The sequence below is a fragment of the Tamandua tetradactyla genome, chromosome X (genome assembly GCF_023851605.1).
Source record: "Tamandua tetradactyla isolate mTamTet1 chromosome X, mTamTet1.pri, whole genome shotgun sequence".
Classification (NCBI taxonomy): Eukaryota; Metazoa; Chordata; class Mammalia; order Pilosa; family Myrmecophagidae; genus Tamandua; species Tamandua tetradactyla.
The window spans coordinates 92,335,962-92,357,242 of NC_135353.1; the positions used below are offsets into that span (position 1 = coordinate 92,335,962).

Genomic DNA, 21,281 nt, shown 5'->3' on the forward strand with positions numbered 1-21,281 from the left:
TGTTAGTTGTCATCCCCAGGGCTATCTCTAAGGGAAAAGATGTATGTATGTATATATAGTATATATATATATAGTAAAAAACAAGGAAGTAATTAAAATGTTAAATAAGAAAGTATGAATTAATATGAAAAGAGGCAGTACAGAAGAAATAGAAGGAAAAAGAACTCATGCATAAAGAAAACAAGTAACAAAATGGTAGGCATCAATCCTGCCTTATTAGTAAATGCGTTAAATATCAATGGATAAAACACTACAGTTAAAAGGCAGAAGTTGGAAAAATGGATTAACAAACACGTTCCCACTACATGAAATACAAGAAATATACTTTAGAATCAAAGACATAAAATGGTTGAAAGTAAAAGGTAGAAAAAATATTCAGCCAATAATAAAAAGAAAACTGGAGTAGTTAACACTAATATTAGACAGACTTAAGACAAAACTTTTTACTAGAGACAAAGAAGGATATTTTATAATGATAAAAGGGCCAATCTATCAAGAAGATGTAATAATTAAAAACATATACCAGCCCTGAACTAGACCATGCCATGTAAAGCTTCAGGGCTCCATTCCCTAGAGAAACTTTGAATAACTACCAAAAAAAAATGGGCAGAAATGGCTTTCTCAAAGCTCCAGAAAACATTTAAAGGAATGCAGTAACAAAACAAGTGCTGAATCAAGAAAAAGGCCACTTAAAAGCAGTGAGTTCTCACAGGGAGCCCAGAATAAGAAAGCGATCCTTTAATCCTGTATAGTTTAATATAATGCCTGGATACATCCTAGAGCATATTAAGGAGATAATCAAAAGTACTGGCAAAGTCCCTTGAGGGAAGGGAGAAAAAATATGCAACTATTAAACTTTATCATCAGGGAATCCCCTGATACAGGGTCAAACATTAGGGATACCCAAATCAACAGGCCAAGCCCTTGATCTTTTTTAAATTTTTTAATTTTTAATTTTATTATATTTTTTATTAAATTTTTAATTTTTTTAAAACTATAACAACAAACACAAACATTCTTAACTTATGATCATTCCGTTCTACATATATAATCAATAATTGCTCAGATGTGGCATCACTTTCTCTAAGACCAACTCTAAAAGTGAAACCATTACCCTTTCCCCTATGTGGGACATGACATCAAGGGGTGAAAGACTCCCTGGTGACATGGGAGATGACTCCCAGAAATGAGATGAGTCCATCCCTGGCACCGTGGCATCAACAAATCTATCCTGACCAAAAGGGGGAAAAGAAGTGTAACAAATAAAGCATCAGTGGCAGAGCAAGTTTAAATAGTCGAGAGGCTACTCTGGAGGTTCCTCTTATGCAACCTTCAGTTAGACCTTGGTACCTATCATAACCTGCCAAACCCCAACCAGGACCATTCCAGGCAATCCTAAAGAACACCTCAGGCAATATATAAGATTCCACAAGGGTTCCATGCACTAGAGTTACTTTCCAGAAACCTACAACCTCCAGATGGGTCCCTGGACCAGATAAGTCCTGAAACCTAGAGGGTCCAGCCTCTCCAGAACATCAGATAGTTCCATCTCCCTACCCAATATTAGTGACAGACCCTTCGAACATGAAAAATTTAGAATGGTCTTAGCTCAAACACCCACAAAGAGCGGGGCAGAAAGATCAAAGGTGAGGGTGGAGTTATACAGAGAAGATAGGATTTAACAAATGAATATGAATGCTGAATCATTAAATTGGTATTTCTTTTAGTCTCCAGTATCTTAGAGCACCTAGAAGTAAAAACGTAAAACTGTGGAATTGTAACCCATACCAAACTCTGAAATCTGTTCTACAATTGATGTGATATGCTTTGAAATTTATTGCTCTTTTGCATGTATGTTATTGTTCAAAAAAAAGAAAAAAAAGTTGATTGTGATGATAAACGCAGAGGTACATGATTATTTTGTAAACCACTGATTGTACACTTTAGATGATTACATAGTATGTGAATACATGATATATATCAGTATAAAATTAAATTAAATTAAAAAATAGAACAGGCCAGGACTCCAGTGGAGGAATAGAGGAAAGAAAAATGCTTTCCTGGAGGGGAAACAGTCACATATCCTAAGGTAATCTTGAAAGTTACTGCACATGCCTAGGCTTAGAAGGAACATAAAGACCTCAGAAGAAAATAAATTTTAGATGCTTACCCTCAGGGAAATACAAATCAAAACCACACTGAGAGAATTTCTTCCTGTGGGACTGATGGAGGAGGCGCCAAGAGCTCGTGGAGTACTTGGGCCACGTGCAATTTTTGAAGACTGGAAGACTAAAATCAAAACGTCAGCAAGTCGGATTGGGGCCAAGATGGCAGCTTAGTAAGGTGCGCGCGTCTTAGTTCCTCCTCCAGAACAACTATTAAATAACCAGAAACAGTACAGAACAGCTCCCGGAGCCATGACAGAGACTGGACACAAAGTGCACCCCAGTCTGGACTGGCTAGACCGACTGCGAGACTCTGCTGCGGTGCGATCCCCAAGTGGCGCGCGCTTCTCCGGGCCGCTGCGGCTGGCGGCCAGAGCCCCTCCCTCCCTCCTTCCCAGGCCAGCTGAGAGTCTCGGAGAGGCAAGTTTTCCAAGCCGTGGCGGCCGGCGCCCCTCTTTCGTGGGTGGCTTCCCAGACCCGCTACGAGTCTCGGATCAGCGAGCTCCCCAAGCCGCGGCGGCCGGCGACCAGTGCCCCTCCCCTGCAGGTGGCTTCCCAGTCCGGTGGCGGGTCTCGGATCAGCGAGATCCCCAAACCGCGGCGGCCGGTGCCCCTCCCCCACAGGCGGATAGCCGGAGGGAAAGGAAAGAGTCTCCAACAGTCCAACCAAACACCAATAGTGGCATTAATAAACAAATTCTGATTACTAAAAATAGGCCCCCACCTCAGGCGAAGCTGATCAAGGCAGAAGTCGCCTATTGGGCTAACTGAGAAAGAGGAAAGGGGGTGAAACAGAGTCTTCTGTGACTGTTTCTGCGGAGGCTTGGTGCCTCTGGGCTCAGCACCGGGATTACACAGGTTGCAACTGCCCCAAATGCAGAAACAGGCTGCTTTCAGGGCTCTCTACCACCTGAACCTTCACCACGGGAGGGGTGAAACGCATCTCAGGTGGAATCCCTCTCTCAAGGAATTCAGATCCCAGGACTTCACAATTTGAAGCCATTAAAACCAGCCTACAACCTTTCCTCTGTCTCCACCTCACACAGCAGGGAGAGCCTTCCAAAGGTAAAGGAGCCACAACATCTTTTGCTGGTGGGACCCGCAGACAGACAAGCACCACATACTGGGCAGGATAAGAAAAACAGAGCCCAGAGACTTCACAGGAAAGTCTTTCAACCTGCTGGGTCTCACACTCAGGGAAATCTGATTAAATGCCCAGATGCCTGCAAAAAATAACAAATCACACCAGGAAAATTGAAGATATGGCCCAGTCAAAGGAACAAACCAATAGTTCAAATGAGATACAGGAGCTGAGACAACTAATTCTGAATATACGAATAGAAATGGAAAACCTCTTCAAAAACTAAATCAATAAATTGAGGGAGGACATGAAGAAGGCAAGGGATGAACAAAAAGAAGAAATGGAAAGTCTGAAAAAACAAATCACAGAACTTATGGGAATGAAAGATACAGTAGAAGAGATGAAAAAAACAATGGAAACCTACAATGGTAGATTTCAAGAGACAGGGGTGAGAATTAGTGAACTGGAGGATGGAACATCTGAAATCCAAAAAGAAACAGAAACTATAGGGAAAAGAATGGAAAAATTTGAGCAGGGGCTCAGGGAATTGAATGATAATATGAAGCGCACAAATATACGTGTTGTGGGTGTCCCAGAAGGAGAAGAGAAGGGAAAAGGAGGAGAAAAACTAATGGAAGAAATTATCACTGAAAATTTCCCAACTCTTATGAAAGACCTAAAATTACAGATCCAAGAAGTGCAGCACACCCCAAAGAGATTAGACTCAAATAGGCATTCTCCAAGACACTTACTAGTTAGAATGTCAGAGGTCAAAGAGAAAGAGAGGATCTTGAAAGCAGCAAGAGAAAAACAATCCATCACATACAAGGGAAACCCAATAAGACTATGTGTAGATTTCTCAGCAGAAACCATGGAGGCAAGAAGACAGTGGGATGATATATTTAAATTACTAAAAGAGAAAAACTGCCAACCAAGAATTCTATATCCAGCAAAATTGTCCTTCAAAAATGAGGGAGAAATTAAAACATTTTCAGACAAAAAGTCACTGAGAGAATTTGTGACCAAGAGACCAGCTCTGCAAGAAATACTAAAGGAAGCACTAGAGACAGATATGAAAAGATAGAAGAGAGAGGTGTGGAGAAGAGTGTAGAAGAAGGAATATTAGATATGATACACATAATACAAAAGGCAAAATGGTAGAGGAAAGTATTACCCAAACCGTAATAACACTAAATGTTAATGGACTGAAAAACCCAATCAAAGGACATAGACTGGCAGAATGGAATAAAAAACAGGATCCTTCTATATGCTGTCTACCGGAAACACATCTTAGACTCAAAGATAAACATAGGTTGAAAGTGAAAGGTTGGGAAAAGATATTTCATGCAAATAACAACCAGAAAAGAGCAGGAGTAGCTATACTAATATCCAACAAATTAAACTTCAAATGTAAAACAGTTAAAACAGACAAAGAAGGATACTATCTACTAATAAAAGGAACAATTAAACAAGAAGAAGTAACAATCATAAATATTTACGCACCGAATCAGAATGCCCCAAAATACGTGAGGAATACACTGCAATCACTGAAAAGGGAAATAGACACATCTACCATAATAGTTGGAGACGTCAATTCGCCACTCTCATCAATGGACAGAACATCTAGACAGAGGATCAATAAAGAAACAGAGAACTTGAATATTACAATAAATGAGCTAGACTTAACAGACATTTATAGGACATTACACCCCACAACAGCAGGATACAGCTTTTTCTCAAGTGCTCATGGATCATTCTCAAAGGTAGACCATATGCTGGGTCACAAAGCAAGTCTCAACAAATTTAAAAAGATTGAAATCATACACAACACTTTCTTGGATCATAAAGGAATGAAGTTGGAAATCAATAATAGGCAGAGTGCCAGAAAATCCACAAATACGTGAAGGCTCAACAACACACTCTTAAACAACCAGTGGGTCAAGGAAGAAATCACAAGAGAAATTAGTAAATATCTCGAGGTGAATGAAAATGAAAACACAACATATCAAAACCTATGGGACGCAGCAAAGGCAGTGCTAAGAGGGAAATTTATTGCCCTAAATGCCTATATCAAAAAAGAAGAAAGGGCAAAAATTCAGGAATTAACTGTCCACTTGGAAGAACTGGAGAAAGAACAGCAAACTAACCCCAAAGCAAGCAAAAGGAAAGAAATAACAAAGATTAGAGCAGAAATAAATGAAATTGAGAACATGAAAACAATAGAGAAAATCAGTAAGACCAGAAGTTGGTTCTATGAGAAAATCAACAAGACTGATGGGCTCTTAGCAAGACTGACAAAAAGAAGAAGAGAGAGGACGCAAAAGGAAGAGGAGACATAACCACTGACCTCACAGAAATAAAGGAGGTAATAACAGGATACTATGAACAACTTTACGCTAATAAATACAACAATGTAGATGAAATGGACAACTTCCTAGAAAGGCATGAACAACCAACTTTGACTCAAGAAGAAAGAGACGACCTCAACAAACCAATCACAAGTAAAGAAATTGAATCAGTCATTCAAAAGCTTCCCAAAAAGAAAAGTCCAGGACCAGACGGCTTCACATGTGAGTTTTACCAAACATTCCAGAAAGAATTAGTACCAACCCTGCTCAAACGCTTCAAAAAAATTGAAGTGGAGAGAAAGCTACCTAATTCATTCTATGAAGTCAACATCACCCTCATACCAAAACCAGGCAAAGATATTACAAAAAAAAAAAAACTACAGACCAATCTCTCTAGTGAATATAGATGCAAAAATCCTCAACAAAATTCTAGCAAATCAAATCCAGGAACACATTAAAAGAATTATACATCATGACCAAGTAGAATTCATCCCAGGTATGCAAGGATGGTTCAACTAAAGAAAATCAATTAATGTAATACACCGTATCAACAAATCAAAGCAGAAAAATCACATGATCTTCTCAATTGATGCAGAGAAGGCATTTGACAAGATTCAACATCCTTTCCTGTTGAAAACACTTCAAAGGATAGGAATACAAGGGAACCTCCTTAAAATGATAGAGGGAATATATGAAAAACCCACAGCTAATATCATCCTCAATGGGGAAAAATTGAAAACTTTCCCCCTAAGATCAGGAACAAGACAAGGATGCCCATTATCACCACTGTTATTCAACATTGTGTTGGAGGTTCTAGCCAGCGCAATTAAACAAGAAAAAGAAATATGAGGCATCAAAATTGGAAAGGAAGAAGTAAAACTATCACTGTTTGCAGATGATATGATACTATACATCGAAAACCCTGAAAAATCCACAGCAAAACTACTAGAGCTAATAAATGAGTACAGCAAAGTGGCAGGTTACAAGATCAACATTCAAAAATCTGTAGCAATTCTATACACTAGCAATGAACAAGCTGAGGGGGAAATCAAGAAACGAATTCCATTTACAATTGCAACTAAAAGAATAAAGTATTTAGGAATAAATTTAACTAAAGAGACAAAAGACCTATACAAAGAAAACTACAAAAAACTGCTAAAAGAAATCACAGAAGACCTAAATAGATGGAAGGGCATACCGTGTTCATGGATTGGAAGACTAAATATAGTTAAGATGTCAATCCTACCTAAATTGATTTACAGATTCAACGCAATACCAATCAAAATCCCAACAACTTATTTTTCAGAAATAGAAAAACCAATAAGCAAATTTATCTGGAAGGGCAGGGTGCCCCGAATTGCTAAAAGTATCTTGAGGAAAAAAAACAAAGTTGGAGGTCTCACGCTGCCTGACTTTAAGGCATATTATGAAGCCACAGTGGTCAAAATAGCATGGTACTGGCATAAAGATAGATATATTGACCAATGGAATCGAATAGAGTGCTCAGATATAGACCCTCTCATCTATGGACATTTGATCTTTGATAAGGCAGTCAAGCCAACTCACCCGGGACAGAACAGTCACTTCAATAAATGGTGCCTAGAGAACTGGATATCCATATGCAAAAGAATGAAAGAGGACCCGTATCTCACACCCTATACAAAAGTTAACTCAAAATGGATCAAAGATCTAAACATTAGGTCTAAGGCCATAAAACAGTTAGAGGAAAATGTAGGGAGATATCTTATGAATCTTACAATTGGAGGCAGTTTTATGGACCTTAAACCTAAAGCAAGAGCACTGAAGAAAGAAATAAATAAATGGGAGCTCCTCAAAATCAAACACTTTTGTGCATCAAAGAACTTCATCAAGAAAGTAGAAAGACAGCCTACACAATGGGAGACAATATTTGGAAATGACATATCAGATAAAGGTCTAGTATCCAGAATTTATAAAGAGATTCTTCAACTCAACAATAAAAAGACAGCCAATCCAATTACAAAATGGGAAAAAGACTTGAACAGACACTTCTCAGAAGAGGAAATACAAATGGCCAAAAGGCACATGAAGAGATGCTCAATGTCCCTGGCCATTAGAGAAATGCAAATCAAAACCACAATGAGATATCATCTCACACCCACCAGAATGGCCATTATCAACAAAACAGAAAATGACAAGTGCTGGAGAGGATGTGGAGAAAGAGGCACACTTATCCACTGTTGGCGGGAATGTCAAATGGTGCAACCACTGTGGAAGGCAGTTTGGCGGTCCCTCAAAAAGCTGAATATAGAATTGCCATACGACCCAGCAATACCATTGCTAGTTATCTATTCAGAGGACTTAAGGGCAAAGACACAAACGGATATTTGCACACCAATGTTTATAGCAGCATTATTTACAATTGCAAAGAGATGGAAACAGCCAAAATGTCCATCAACAGAGAAGTGGCTAAACAAACTGTGGTATATACATACGATGGAATATTATGCAGCTTTAAGACAGAATAAACTTATGAAGCATGTAATAACATGAATGGACCTAGAGAACATTATGCTGAGTGAGACTAGCCCAAAACTAAAGGATAAATACTGTATGGTCCCACTGATGTGAGCCGACATTAGAGAATAATCTTGGAATATGTCATTGGTAACAGAGACCATCAGGAGACAGAAATAGAGTAAGATAATGGGTAATTGGAGCTGAAGGGATACAGACTGTGCAACAGGACTGGATACAAAAACTCAAAAATGGACAGCACAATAATACCTAATTGTAATGTAATTATGTTAAAACACTGAATGAAGCTGCATCTGAGGTATAGTTTATTTTATTTATTTATTTATTTTATTTTTATTTTTTCTATTATCGTTTTATTTCTTTTTCTGTTGCCTTTGTATTTCTTTTTCTGAATCGATGCAAATGTACTAAGAAATGATGAATATGCATCTATGTGATGATATTAAGGATTACTGATTGTATATGTAGAATGGAATGACTTCTAAATGTTGTGTTAGTTAATTTTTTTAATTAATAAAAAAATACAAAAAAAAAAACCACACTGAGATACCATTTCTCATTCATTAGAAAAAAAACCGAAAAGAAGTATTAGAAAGGATGTGGAGAAATAGGAACATTCATTTATTGCTGGGGCAGTGTAAAATGGTCCAGCCACTATGGTTTGGTGGTTCTTTAGAAAGCTAAGTATAGAACTACCATACTATGACCTGGATATCCCACTACTATGTATACACCCCCAAATATTGAAAGTAGAGACTTCAACATCAGTATTTGTACACTAATGTTCATAGCAGCATTATTCATAATTGCCAAAAGATGGAAGCAAGCCAAGTGTCCAACCTATGAAGAGATAAGTAAAATGTTGTATATACATACAATGGACTATTATTCAGCCCTAAAAAGGAATGAAGTTTATATAAGCAGTAAAAATTAAGTTCTGATACATATGCAACATGGATGAACCTTGAAGATATTATGTTGCTAACTAAGCCAGACAAAAAAGGACAAATATTGTATGATCTCCTGATTTGAAACAATTAGAATAAACAAACTCATAGACCCAGAATCTAGACTATAAGTTACCAGGGGATGGGTTGTAGGTAGATAATAGGAAGTTGAGGCTTAAAATGTACAGGATTTCTATTTGGAATGATGGAAGTGTTTTGGTAACAGATAGTAGTGATGGTTGCACAACTTTGTGAAAGCAATTAGAACTGTAATATATATTTTAATATGATTAAAAGGAGAAATATCAGATTGTACATATGGTTAACAGAATAAAAATTTTTTAATTCTTCATGGAACTATACTACACAGTGATCCCCAAGTTAAACTATGGACTTTAATTAATAGTTCAATTAAAAAAGGTACTATTTCTGTTGTAACAAATGTTCCTTACCAATGCAAGTTTTAGTTGGGGTAGTTTATTGAAATCTTGTATTCTATACATGATTGTTCAGTAAACCCACAATTACTGTAATAAAGGAAACAAACAAACAAACAAACTTGTTAATCATGGGCTGCTCTAAAGGTTCAATATAAATGGGACCAAGTGTTGAAGAAGAGCCTTTACACACAATCTACACTAAAACCTTAGGTAAAAGGAAGAAGCTAACTTCCAGTGATAATATTATCAAAATAATCAAATGCCCTGACATCAGTAAAAGATCATAAGTCATACAAAGAAACAGGAAGAGATAGTCCATTCAAGAAAACAAATTTTAAAACAAGAAGCACAGACACTGAAATAACTAATGAAAGATGTTCACTCAAATCTCAAAAATCAGTTCGCTAAGCCAAAGGAAAATATGAATATAAAAGGTTATCAAGAAGATAAGTGAACAAAAAGAAGAATAAGAAAATTTAAAAAGGAATATAGCAGAATTTATGATGATAAACATAATAATAGATATTAAAAACATTAAAGGCATGTTAAATGAAATGTCAGAAACAAAAAAATATCATGCCTTACTCACATAGACCAACTATAATATACAATCCATTATTTCCCTAGTTTTGTTTTTACCAACTCAAGCCCAAAGTCTTCATTCATTTTCTAAATTTCCTCTCAAACGATTCAGAGGCATCAGGTACTCTATTAATTTTATCAGGCTGAAGAAACCTCTTGGAGCTTTCTGCCCTCATATCATCTTGACATTTTTATTAAGTTCAGTATTTTCTTAAATTTCTTTTTAACTCAGTAATTATTTTTATATGCGCTTTTATATATGTTTTACAATTTCCAAATGTATGGAGATTTTAAATCTGTCTTTTAATATTGATATCTAATTCAAATGCATTGTAGTCAGAGATGGTCTATAGGATATCAATTCTTTCAAATATTCTTTTTTATAACTTAACAAGTGGTCAGTTGAGAAAGTCCATGTGAGCTCAATAAAGATGTCTATTCTTTAAGTACTAAAAAAAAGACAACCTACAGAATGGGAGAAAATATTTGAAAACCATACACTTGATAAGGGTTAAATATCTAGAATATATTTTTAAAATCTTACCATTCAACAACAAAACGACAAACAAGTCAATTTAAAAATAGGCAAAAGAACCAAGCAGACATTTCTCCAAAAAAAATATACAAATGGCTAATAAACACATGAAAAGATACCCAATGTCATTAACTATCAAAATTGGGTGTGCCACATCTCCACGGACATAATCCAATCAGAAGTTTCCAACCTAGAACATTGAATCAGGATTAGAAAAAATGGCTCCCCTACAAGATTGACTCATGATTAAAACATGGCTTTTCTGGGGTACATAATATTTTCAAACTGGCATTTCCCACCCTCTGAACCCCTCCCCCCAAAAAAACATGTTTTTTTCCATATACAAAATATATTCACTCCATCACAATATCACAAAAGCCTTAAACAATTTCAGTAACAATACAAATACAATCCAAAGCTAAAAACATTATAAAATCTCATCAAAGTATATTACAGGCATGGTCTGGGTTTTGTTTGTTTGTTTTTTAAAATATTTTTATTTTTTATCATCACTATGATCATTTTTTAGATCATCTACATCACTCCAAAAAATCAAATAAAAAGAAAAAAACTCATACATATGATACTCCTTACCACTCCCTCTCACTGACCACTAGTATTTCCATCTACCCAATTTGTATTATCCTTTGCCCTCCATTATTTACTTATTTTTTTCCATATTTTTTTTATTCATTTGTCCATCCCCTAGATAAAAGAAGCAACAGATACAAGGTTTTCACAATCCCACAGTCACACTGTAAAAGTTATATCTTTATACAATCACCTTCAAAAATCAAGGCTACTGGAACACAGTTCAAAAATTTTGTACAGTTTTGAAATTTATACTTAGAACTGACCACCTCCCTGGCAACATGGAGAGCTGTATAATGTGTAAATCTGCCTTGATCTTGGATTCGATTAGTACAGTATTTTTCCATCTGTGGGACCTATTTATCTAGTCAGTCATTTTATATAAGCTGAATTATATATTAACTGTACAATCTGTAAATTTTTATAGGATTAAATATTCAGCTGTGAAAACTGGTTAAATAAAACATACTTCTTAACATACACACACAAATAAATGTATAAAAATAAAATCTAAAATGTCACTGAACAAACGACCACTTGAGTATATCTACCTTTTATTTACAAGTTAAGGCTTTTCTTCCTGTTATAATCAGCAATGTCATTGGCACTGGAACTTATTACACATACTTAGCTCCTTTAACATCTGTTATGAAAAATAAAGTCCAATGCCACTCAAACAAAGCAGCTGTGATATCACGCAATAGCTTTTCTTATATGGGTGGCGCTGGTTCAAAATCATTGAATCATAACCATTAGTAGCTACTTACTGTAATTCATGTTCCCTAACAAATTTTTCCATGTCATGAAAATCTGCACTATAGAAAAGTATCTGTGGAATTGAAGATGGCCTTGAAAATATGTAGGGGTACATTTCTTCTTATTCTGTGGCAAAAAAAAAATTACTATATGCAAGTGAATATGTTATCTTAAACTTTGAATTTAGTATGCATCTGTAATGGACATTTGTCTTTTTTTTTTGGCTGTCTAGCACTCCTTTCTATATGTGGGGAATCTGTCGTTATATGCAATGGAAACAGAAAAGGCCATGAAAAGGTCAAACCTTTTTGGACACTGACATAGGCACTGGCATGGGGTCTCATACTGGCTAACTGCCTCCTCTTACCTAGGTCTTTAAATCTGAAGGGGAGTAACACAACAAAACATGGTTTAGAAGCTATTTTGCCAGTGGTGTGGCAACTTCATGTCACTTATAGCAGTGAACATCTACTGCTAGAACATTTTAACTATAGAGCATGATGACTGTTCTCAGTGGCCTAGATTCCCTTAGTTCTTGCCCATTTTCCAGGTTCTCTAGCATTCCTGTTGATTTCATGAGCTGCCCAATATCCTTCCAATACATCTCTTTAAGTTAGCCAGAATTATTTCAGTTGTTTGCAACCAAGAACCTGATTACTACAATGTCTGTTACCATCTATTGCTTCTCTTTAAGCATGATGCCAGCAGCCACTGATTCAATCTTCCCTAAATTCAATTCATCTATAAATATTTTTATACGTCCTTCCCCCAAACACACACACACGCAAATGGAGTCATACTATACTTATGGTTCTACACCTTGTTTTTTTTCACTTATTATAACTTAGAGATCATTTCACATTAAAACTGAGGGATCTACTGTATTACTTATAACAGGGTCATAACATTCCATTGTATGGCTGTACCATAATTTATTCAACCCATTTTCCCATAGAGAGATATTTAGACTGTTTCAAGCCTTTTGCTATTACAAATAAGGCTTCAAGATATCCTTCTACTGACATATTGGTGCTTATGTGCACTTCTATTATCAGTACAATTCCTATTAGTGAAATTCATAGGTATATACCCAATTTCCCTCCAAGGAGAGTGTGCCAATTTACACTCCTAGTAGTAACATATGAGTGTCTGCTATTCCTACTCTCTTCAATACAGTTAATTACCAACCTGGGTCTATTTCTGGATGATTTATAATAATTTTTTATTTGTTAGAATTCTTTATATACATCTGTCTGCCATACGTGTTGAAGATGTTTCTACCAGAATCTTTCTATTTTTATGCATTCAAGTGTATCAGACTTTCCTTTTTTAGTTTCTGGGTTTTGTGTCTTACTAAGAAAGATCTTCTCCATTCTGAAACTATATAAAAAAATCATCCTTTGTCTTTCCTTTATGCCTTTAATGCTGAATGTTCAAGAGATTAATTCATCTGGAAATTATTTTGGAGGAGGGACTTAGGTAAGGTGCTAGTTTTGATTGTTCTACATAGTTAGCCTGTTGTTCCACACCAGTTATTGAATCTTTGCTCCAATGAACTGAAATGCCAACTTTTTCCTATACTAAGTTCCATCATAGATTTGGGTTTATTTTTGGACTCTCTCTGCTGCTGTAGTGACCGATCTATTAAAAAGACAGTATGGGGCAGGCAATGGTGGCTCAGTGGCAGAATTTGTGCCTGCCATGCCGGAGACCCAGGTTCGATGGGCATGGAGCCTGCCCATGCCAAAAAAAAAAACAGTACCAAAACTGTTTTAATATCTGTACCTCTACAATATAGCTTAATATTTAATAAGTGGTCAAATTAATTTTTATTATATATTAAAATAAAAATTTTATACGTGAATAGACTTCTGAATTCAAAGGGAAGCTATTTTTATCCACCTATAACTTTTCATGAATGCGTAACATACTGAAAAAAAAATGACAAAACATTTACAGAGCACCTACTATTTACAAAAGCTTTTGTGAGGGACAGAGGCAAAAGACATGATAATGTTAAGTTAGGGTTCATCAAGAAGCATCATCTCCTGAGAGAGCCTGTGCTTACCAAATCAGCTTTCATTGACTCTCCGACTCTCTTTCTCTTACACACAGTCCTTACATAATCAATTTCATTCCTCTATCCATCTCTCATGCACATACCATATTGTTAAACTAATAACTGTATGATGTCTTTAATAGCCAAAGTAACTGAGAACAAGACTGCCTGACCAATGCTGCTCTGACAGGAACTATGACAGGCTGATTTAGTTCACTGAATATATCTTCCATTTCTTTCACTATTGTCCAACTGTAACCTTCATTGACTTTTCTGAGGATGCCAGTCTTTTGTCCATCCCATAAAGTCACATATGGAAAGGAAGAAGTCACAGTGTCTTTATAAATGGTTTTGCTTCCACTACTCAGCTATTTCCATTTGGACCAAGAAGAATATCAGCATTAATCCACACTGGGTGCTGCAGACGTCTCTTCACATTTTCCAAGAGCATCATGGATGGTTCTACAGCTGCCAGAATCTTGAAATCTAGCTTGATGCCTTTATTGCTTTTCATAACTTCAGCCACCCACTCCTGTAGAACATTATCACTGTTGGTTTCAGGAGGATGGGCCATGATTAGTTGGCCATGTTCTTATCCATCACTGGGAAAAAAGACATCAGCCTCTATCATGTGAGCAGTACTTTTCAGTGCTTCGTTCGTGTCTTGTGGTTAGCTGCATGTTACCAGATGATCTTCACCCCATCTTCTGTTATAATCTGGATGTAGGTATGGTCTGGTAAGCAAAAATTTTCCTCTAGGTCTGGACCGGTGAAACTTAGAATAAGTTATCCACTGCCAATATACAAAGGAGGGACAATCATAGGATACATGTTTCCACTGCCATAGGGAGAAATTGGAAGGAACACAGGGGTCATGAGACACAAACAGTTCCTAAAACTTACAGGGAAAACTCCATTAGATTTCAAAGTCATTTATCTTTGGGGCTTTAGAAAGTGGCCGCCCCACTCTTACAGTCCTAAGCCTGAAGCAGTGATCCTGCTATCTCCAAACACTGGTGTGGCATTCACATCCTTGGAGGACATTGGGGACACCATCTTTATCTTGGACCACCTTCCCTAAGCATCAGGTCAGCACCTGAGCTCTCTGCCACCTCCAGGGCATGTGTTCAATCCCTCCAGAACAATGAGTGTGGCAGCCAGGATCTTCTCAATTTCTGGTTTATGCACTTCACCCTCGCCAAGGCTTGGGGCACAACAATTCCTGAACATCGAGGTGGAAGACCAATTTTGCCTTTGGGGCAAACTCACCCTCACCAAGTGTTTGGATGGGTCCACTATCTGGGCCTGATATTTCCTGGTTCTAGACCTTAGCTTCCATGGTTCTGCCTCTGAACTAATTTTTCTTTAACTTGTCCCTTTCTGTCCCTTTTAGTCCAGACTGGAAGTGGTTCCATTTATAAAGACCCCACAACACTCTTGTTGGTTTTCTATGCAGTATACAGGGATCATAACCATCAGACATTAGGAGTTTCCACAAATCCTTTATGGATAACTCAATCTCCAACCATGACTTTTTCTGAAATGGCTGATTGCTTCCATCATTGGCTAAATCCTCACATGGGGCCCTATTCACTGGGGCCACACTTTCTGGAAGACCTGCATTTTCTAGACCATCAATTTCTAGTTTCTTTGTACCCAAGAGTTTAGTTCTCAACCTACCTCTTTCCTCTTGCATTTTACTATAAGCTGGAAGGAGCAGTCAGACTTCATTTTCCACATTTAGTTAGTAAATTTCTTCTGCTAAATATCCAAGTTCATCACTCTTAAATTCTCATTTCCATCCACAAAAAATTGTGTTCCTTCAAGCTTGCAATGACACGTTCAACATTTCTGGCTAAAGCCTTATCAGAAATGTCCTAAGAGTTCACATTCGACCAACAGCCTCTTCAAAGCATTGTAGGCCTTTCCTATTAAACCCTTCACAATTTTTCCAGAATCTTCCTCTTATCTATTTAAAAGGCCACTCCAACATCCTTGGTATTTGCAAACTGTAGCAGCAACCCACTTCTCTGGTACCAAAATCAATTTTAGTTTGCAAGTTGCTGGAATGCAATATAATAGAACTGGAATGTCTTTTAAAAAAAGAATTTAATAAATTAAAAGTTTGCAGTTCTAAGCCTGTAAAAATGTCAAACTATGCTCTAAACTGGGACAAAATAGTCTTTTCAATAATTGGGCCTGGAAGAACTGGATATCAATAGCCAAAAGAATGAAAGAGGACCCCTATCTTACACCCTACATACAAATTAACTCAAAGTGGATCAAACACCTAAATATAAGAACTAGCACCATAAAGCTCCTAAAAGAAAATGCAGGGAAGCATCTTCAAGACCTAGTAATAGGAGGTAGCTTCCTAAACTTTACACCCAAAGCACAAGCAACAAAAGAAAAAATAGATAAATGGGAACTCCTCAAAATCAAATGTTTCTGCCCTTCAAAAGACTTTGTCAAAATGGTGAAGAGGCAGCCAACTCAATGGGAGAAAATATTTGGAAATCACATATCAGACAAAGTTTTGATTTCCTGTATATACCAAGAAATCATACAACTCAACAACAAAAGAACAAACAACCCAATTATAAAATGGGCTACTGATTAGAATGGGCATTTTTCTGAAGAGCAAATACAGAAGGCTCAAAAGCACATGAAGAGATGCTCGTTTTCACTGGCTGTAAGGGAAATACAGACCAAGACTACAATGAGATATCACCTCATACCTATAAGAATGGCTGCTATTAAATAAACAGGAAACTATAAAGGTTGGAGAGGATGTGGAGAAACTGGGACACTTATGCACTTCTGGTGGGAATGTACAATGGTGCAGCCATTATGGAAGACTGGCGGTTCCTTAGGAAACTAAATATTGAGTTGCCCTATGACCCAGCAATAGCACTACCTGGTATATACCCAGAACAACTGAAAGCAATGACACAAACAGACATTTGCACATCAATGTTCATAGCAGCATTATTCAGAATCACCAAAAGATGGAAACAAACCAAATGCCCATCAACAGATGAGTGGAGCAACAAAATGTGGTCTATACATCTGATGGAATATTATGCAGCAGTAAGACAAAATGATGTCCTGAAGCACATGACAAGATGGATAAGCCTCGAGGACATAATACTGAGTGAAGTTAGCTATACACAAAGGGATAAATACTATATTATTCCACTTTTACGACCAGCATAAAGGCATGTATAATCAGAGACTTCTTATTCAGAACATAGGGGACTTAGAGATACATAGAAGTGAGAGATGGGTGAACCATTAGCTAATTAGGTTGAACTCCAATGTAAGGGAATAGATAGGAGTGAAGGTGGTTCTCTAGTGGGTCTGTAAGTAATATTACCATATTGAAGATAAACAAGATTGAAAGGGGTTACATAGACCTATGTGTCCCACTGATTAACACTAGAAATATGAATTAGTTTATGCAAAAATTACTTCAAAGATATGATTCTTGTACAAAGAGTGTTTAAGTCCAGGGTACAGGGGAAAACTGCTATTGCATGCTATGTTCTATGTTCAAGAGGAAACCATCAGCACTACCACAGCAACAGTAAAGGTAAATAATGGGGGGAGGGAGAAGCGTTAAGGGGAGATGTAGATTTTCAATTTGGCGAGTGTGTGTTCATTGGCTTTTCTCCCTTGGGAACAATGAAATTATCTAAAATTGAGAATGTTGATGGACTGTGGACTTTGGCCCTCTACATGATGCCCGATGATTCCAAGTGGTTAAAGGATGCACTGATGCTAAAGGATGCTAAAGGAGAAGTAAATTGGTGAACAATGGTGTATACTTATGGATGAAGGCTGCGCTGCTACAAAAAGGAACAAACATGTGAGGCATGCAACGATGTGAGTGAACATGTGGGACATTTGGTGAGACAAAATAAGCCACAAACAAAAGAACAAGAATTGTATGGTCACTTTAGAAAATGCTTATAAGAAAACAGGGGCCTAGACTGTAAGCTTTTAGAGCAGACACATTAAGTCTGGAGTGATGATTATTATTTATGGATTTTGAGAGGCTGTTTTATATATAACCTGATATTTAGGGATATGAACGAAGCTGAACAGGTTGGGGTTAAAGTAATTCAGAACATAGGGGTAAGGAAGACTAGTGTGTATATTTTAGAACCACACATGCTCTTTGAGACCAATGGAAGAAAGGTTTATTTGGTCTGGAACTGAAATTTTCTGAGTGCATAATCTAATTTAACCTATCTGTATAGCTCATTTGAACAACTGAAACACAGGGAGCACAGAATAAGAAAGAGGTCCTTTAATTTTATATAGATTATTGTAATGTCTGAATACATACTAGAGTATATTAAGTAGATAATAAAAAAATATTGACAAAGTCCCCTGAGGGATGGGAGAAAAATATGGAACTATTAAACCTTACCATCAGGGAATCTCCGATACTGTGTCAAACTTTAGGGACACCCAAATCGATAGGTCATGCCCTCGAATAGAAAGGTTACTCGTGTGAAGCTTATGTAGGTAGTGGAGAAGCTTAAGAGTTACTTCTGGAGGACCTCTTTTGTTGCTCAGATGTGGCCTCAGTCTCTCTAAGGCCAACTCTTCAAGTGAAATCATTGCCCTCCTCCCTATATAGGACATGACATCCAGGGATGAAAGTCTCCCTAGCAACGTGGGAGGTGACTCCCAGGGATGAATCGAGACCTGGTACTGTGGGATCAACAATTCTATCCTGATCAAAAGGGAGAAAAGAAGTGTAATTAATGAAGTATCAGTGGCAGAGAGAGTTTAAATAGAGTTGAGACGCTACTCTGGAGGTTGCCCTTACACAACCTTCAGTTAGACATTGCTACTGTCAACCCCTAATCAGGACCATTCCAGCTAAACCTAAAGAACACCTAGGGCAATATATAAGATTCCACAAGGGTTCCAGGCACTAGAGTAATTTTCCAGAAACCTACAACCTCCAGATGGGTCCCTGGTCCAGATAAGTCCTGAAACCTAACCCAACCTCTCCAGAACATCTGATAGTTCCATCTCTCTCCCCCATATTAGTGACACACCTTTCCAATATGAAAAATTTAGAATCACCATAGCCCAGATACCCTTAAAGAGAGGGATAAAAAGATCAAAGGTATGGCTGAGTTATACAGAGAAGATGGGATTTAGCAAATGAATATGAATGCTGAATCATTAAATTGATATTTCTTTTAGTCTCCAGTATTTTAGAACAGCTAGAAGTAAAAACATAAAATGTGAAATCGTAACCCATGTCAAACTCTAAAATATGTTCTACAACTAATTGTGGTGCTATTCTTTCAAATTTATAGCTGTTTTGTATATATGCTATTTTTCACCAAAAAAAAGAAGGAAAGAAAGTCGATTGTGATGATAAAAAAATATTTAAGCCCTCTAGCCTCCTATATTCTGGAGCAGCTAGAAGGAAAAATATGAGAGGATCATATGGTAGCCCATGACAAATTCTGGTATCTGTCCCGTAACTATGTGTTGAAGAGTGCTTTGAAAACTACTGCTTTTTATTTCTTTGCTTTGTAAATATGTTATACTATACAATAAAAAAGCTTAAAAATATATAGCTTACACTGTAGCTATCAATTTTACTGGTGAAGAAAACAATTACTATTCATTGGTTTAGGCTATACCTTTGGTACACATTTCCTTAACCTGAAACTGTTCTTGGGATTTTCTAGAAGATGCATTGAAATGGAAAAAAGTAAGTGTTTGGAAATGACTCAATCTCTATAAAGGTGTTGCTTCCTGGGAACTGAATTAATTGTTTATAATATATAGCAAAAGAAAAAAGTTACTAAGACAGATCAAAACAGTTTGTTCAGTGAAATTAGATTTAGTTTATCAAGAGACTAAGAGCTTTTCACATAAAATGATTTTATTTTATGTGTGTCTCCAATAAAATTGTATGCCAAAAAAAAGTACTGACAAAGTCCCTTGTGGTATGGGAGAAAATATATGGAAATATTAAACTTTACCATCCGGGCAACCTTTGATACTTTGTTAAACATTAGGAACACCCAAATCAACAGGCCAAGCCCTTGATCTTCAGGCTTGCTCTTACTGGAGAAGCTAGGTGCACCTATAGGTATGCCAAAGAGTTACTTCCAGAGGACCTCTTTTGTTGCTAAGATGTAGCCCCTCTCTCTCTAAGCATAACCCTGGAAGTGAAATCACTGCCTTCTCCCCTACATGAGACATGATATCCTGAGGTGAAAGTCTCCCTGGTGGCATGGGGGATGACTTCCAGGGATGACTTTGGACCTGGCACTGTGGACCAACGACGCCATACTGACAAAAAGGGGGATAATAAATGTAACAAATAAGGTATCCGTAGCTGAGAGAGATCAAATAGAGTCAAGAGACTACTTTGGTGGTCAGTCTTCTGCTAGCTTCAGTTAGACATTGCCACCTATCAGCTTGCCAACCCCCAACCACAACCATTCCAGCATATCCTAAAGAACATCTAGGACATTATGTAAGATTCTACACAGGTTCCAAGCACCAGAAAAACTTTCTAGAAACCTACAACCTCCAGTTGGGTCCCTGGATGTAGCTCTGTCTCCCTATCCAATATTATTGACAGCCCCTTCCAATATGAACAAGCTACAATAAGCACAGCCCAAACACCCCTAACGAGTGAGAGAAGGATCAAAGTTTATAGCAGAATTAAACAAAGAAGGCAGGGTTTAAAAACACATAAGATTGTTGAATCACTACATTAATTTTTTTTCTCTGTATCTTACAATAGCTAGAAGCAAAAATCTAAAATTGTGGAATTACAACCCATACAAAACTCTGAATCTATACTACAGCTAATTGTTGTGATGTACTTCGAATTTATTGTTTTTTTTGTGTATATGGCATTTTTCATAAAACATTAAAAGTGTGGAAAAAAGAAAAGTAAGAGATGTAACACAGAAGAGAGGATTTAACAAGTGAGTATGACTACTCAATCATTATTCTAGTATTTATTTTTAGTCTCTAGCGTCTTAGAATAGCTATAAGGAAAAACATGAAATTGTGGAACCGCAACCCATACAATACTTTGAAATTTGTTTTATAACTACCTCTTAAAATGTGCTTTGAAATAGATCACTTTTTTTTTGTTTTGTTTTTTTGTTTTTGTTTTGTTTTGTTTTGTTTTTGGGATAGATCACTTTTTTGTATATATGTTTTCTTTCACAATAAAACATGTTTAAAAAAGAAAAAAAATGT

General features: G+C 36.9%; 1 protein-coding gene and 1 pseudogene across 4 annotated transcripts in view; both read right to left on the reverse strand.

Moving 5' to 3' along the window:
* ATP7A (ATPase copper transporting alpha) overlaps nt 1–21,281 on the reverse strand; it is a 320,386-nt gene that overhangs the window by 62,168 nt on the left and 236,937 nt on the right. The window lies entirely within an intron of this gene.
* LOC143670958 (protein FAM151B pseudogene) lies at nt 10,979–15,077 on the reverse strand (annotated as a pseudogene).